This window comes from Vicugna pacos, chromosome 7 (assembly GCF_048564905.1).
Source record: "Vicugna pacos chromosome 7, VicPac4, whole genome shotgun sequence".
NCBI lineage: Eukaryota > Metazoa > Chordata > Mammalia > Artiodactyla > Camelidae > Vicugna > Vicugna pacos.
This window is the reverse complement of record NC_132993.1, coordinates 85,723,452-85,726,918: the sequence shown is the minus strand read 5'-3', so window position 1 is coordinate 85,726,918 and position 3,467 is coordinate 85,723,452.

Below are 3,467 nucleotides of genomic sequence, written 5' to 3'. Positions count from 1 at the left end.
GGGGAATAGGGTGCCACTGGCGAGCCAGAGGATATTTTTCCATGTCCCTAGCTGCCTTGCCTGGGGTTGGCATCCGCTCCCCCAAGTTCACCGGACTCAAACCTTTGAAGTCTCCCTGCTGCTGGGAGCGGGCGTGGTGAGCTCAGGGGAAGAGGTCGGCAGCAGAGGTGGAGGCGGCGCAGCAGCAAACGGGGATGCCTCGGCGGCTTGGTCATTTTCCTCCCAACGAGTCCGTGGTAAATCGCAAGGAGCCGGGTCACGACTCACATGTTCACTCTCTGTGTTAATTGTCTCTGACTCACTACTTCTGGCAGCACAGTGTTGACCCATAGGCATTTGCTTTGGACTGAGCGTGGATCTTGTCTATTTACTTACTAGTTGAGTGACCCTCATGTGAAGCTCCCTCAGCCTCAGTTTCCTCAGCTGTGAAATGGGCATCATCATCTTGGTCTCACAGGGACCTCAGTGAGAACCCAACGCAAGGAAGGGAAGGGTGCCTGGTGGCAGTTAACACGTGCTCCCGGCCCCCAACACCCACCGACAAAGAAGGACCCTCCCTCCCCCAGTGTTCCCAGGCTCCCTGTGGGTCCAGAATCAACAGCTATTCCTCAGAAGCAGCAGAGGCAGGCTCTGGGCTAGAGGCTGGGAGGGCGGGGACACGAAAAGGGGGTGGAGTGTGATGGGACGGAGGGAGGGAAAGAGTAAAGGACATCGTTCTGATGGAATTCTGCCCCAGCACAAGGGAACCTGCACTGGATCTGGAGGCACAAATGTAATAACACACATAACAGACGGTCTGACCAAAAGTCAAAAGATGCGTGCTCTGGGAGGCAGGAGAAGATTTGAGATTACACAGAGGTTTCAGGGGGTCTACGCGGCTGTGACAGACACCTGTGCAAGGTATCAGGCGGGGATGAAAAGGAAGCAGGCTCCTGGGGACTGAGGTTGGGGGGTTGCACTGTGTTCGGGACCCCTCAGGCCACAGCCCACCAGGGGCATCCAAAGGAAGCACAAAACACACACGGCAGGGGACTGTCCCCGGGCTTTCACTGCAGCCAGGCTGGTTCATCTCTGTTTTTTTTCAAAACAAAACTAAAAGCCACCACTCAAAATGTTTGAGAAGATTGCTCAAGTTAAAAGCTTTATGTGATCTGCAGCCAGAACATCGCAGACTGGTGGGCAGAGAGGAGAGCTCCCGGCAGCCCTCGGGCAGGTCCCGGCGGCCGGGCATCTCCCACTCCCTGCTGCTCGGCCGCCGCAGCTGCTCCTCTCCGGGCTGCGGTCCAGGCAGCGGGCGTGGCCAGCCAGTGGGCTGAGATTGGCGGCAACCGCAGATGGCACACATTTCCGTTCTCTGCTGGGCTTCTGATCTGACCATCCAGCACTTCAAGGGCCCAGCGTGCTCCCGCCCCTGCCAGAGGTCCAAACACATCCGCCAAGATGGCAGGCGGGTCCAGGCCCGGGCGCGGACGTGGTCAGAATGAAGATGAAACTACAGTTCCTGGCGCTCTGCATCTTCACCGGGGAGGGGGAGCTCCTGGCCTCCGGGGTCCAAGGGTGGAAACCCGGTTCATTGTCATCACTGCTCGTGCTTAATGTTGGCTTCACTTCGCTCCAGGGTGACCCCGCTGCTGGCAAATTTTTGCTTTTTGCTTTTTCTCTTCTAAGCAACTAACACGGGGGAAGTGGGGGTCTAGCGACTGGTTGTTACCAAAGACCTGGGGCTCTTAGGCAAAGGGCCAGACCTCCATCCCCTGCCAGGACCCACTGCTGGGACCCTCCTCCTTCCCCACTGCCCACCCCTACATGTTCTTCTCCCACCAGAGACCACTGTGCCCTGATGCGCACTGTCACCCGATTTCAGACATGTCGAGAACGACAGCCGGCCGGACCCTAGCAGCGCAGGCTATGCTTTTGCCGCGTCCCCAGGGGTGGCCGTGGTGCACAGGTGCAGAAGCGCGAAGTGCGGGCGGTCCTCGAGCACCGCAGCGTTGCTCAGCTGCTCAGAGTTCAGCAACCTGCCCTTCCGTCTGTCATGGCAACAAAGAGTAAGCGCTGCCAAGCAGCAGCAGGGTGCAGGAAGTGGAGGCTGCCAGTTCTGCCTTACAGATGTGCCAGCACCACCGCCCAGCCTGGAGGGTGGAGGGCTCTCTCTGCAGCTGTGGCTCTGACCGTGGGGGAACCACCTCAAGGCTGTGGGCAGGAAAACCCAGTGTGGAGAGGTGAGCCGCATCTCTGCTCCTACCACTTGTCTGGCCCGCGACATGCCATGAAGTGCGGCAGGCTGCGCGTCTGTCGAGGCGATCGCTTCACTTGGACGCCTTGGCCAATATTTCGTGACCTGACAGCATTTTTCATTGGCCATTAAAAACAGCCTGCCTCTTAGCGTCACTGGCTGGTTCTGCCTGTTGCCTTGCTTGGCCAAAACCATTACAGCCACTTTACAGAGAAAAGGGATCCAGTGTGGAGGCAAGACTGGTATTAACGGTGACACCTGGCTGAATTCCACATCAGCACCATAAGCACAACCCACAGACACCCCAGGGGTGTGCGTGTGTGTGTGTGTGTGCACGCGCACACGGAACACCAGTGCCTCTACAGCTATGGGCCTGAGGGGGACAGTCCTGGGCTGGACCCCAACCAAAGCCATCACAGCCCCAGCACTGGCTGCCCCAGCCCGGCGCTGCCAGAAACTGTGCTGGGGTCTGCAGCAATTCGCAGGCTACGGAACCTCTCTGGAGCGTGTGGTGGGTGGGCGGGGTGGGCAGCAGGTGGCTTGCTAAGTGCTATGGCCAGGGACCGCTGCCTGATCCTGTGACTTCACAGGGATAAGGCCAACTGCTGACTTGCTGATCTGTTTTGACTGCTGGCTTCTTCTTGCTCCTGCTGCCCAGCTTCTGACTGCTTGCTGTTTATTAATATTTCCCAGGGATGTCTGGGGAAATTAGAGAGAGAGCACAGATCTGGCTGCTTGCTGCTCTGGACTCTGGTGAGACAGGGCTTGTCTGGAGGTGTCAGTCATAGGGCTTCCCTGGCTCCACTGCCCAGAAGCTCCTTCTGAGCCCCTTTCAAGCCCAAATGACCCCTTCAGAGTCCCCCCTCTCCCTGGTAAGAGAGAGGGTCCTCAGAGAAGTCCAGTTGCCCTCTAATCCAGTGAGTCCCAAATGCCCAGCCTCGTTAACCCCTGTGCAGGGAAGACTGAAGAAGCATTGAAGCTTGAAACCCAGACATTGTGTGTGTCTGGGGCAGGGTCCAGGAACCCCTGATCTTAAGAATCTCTCCGGGTGATTCCGAGGTGGGTCAGGTTTGGGCAGCAGCCCCCTGACCTTCCCGCCCGCATGTCAACGTGACCAGAGCTACAGATCCTCCAGATCCCTCTCATTCTTGCTCTGGACGTGGTCCCCAGCCAAGGGAGCCCCAGGAGGGTGTGCTGCCCCAGCCCAGAGAGAAGAAAACCAAGGCAAAAG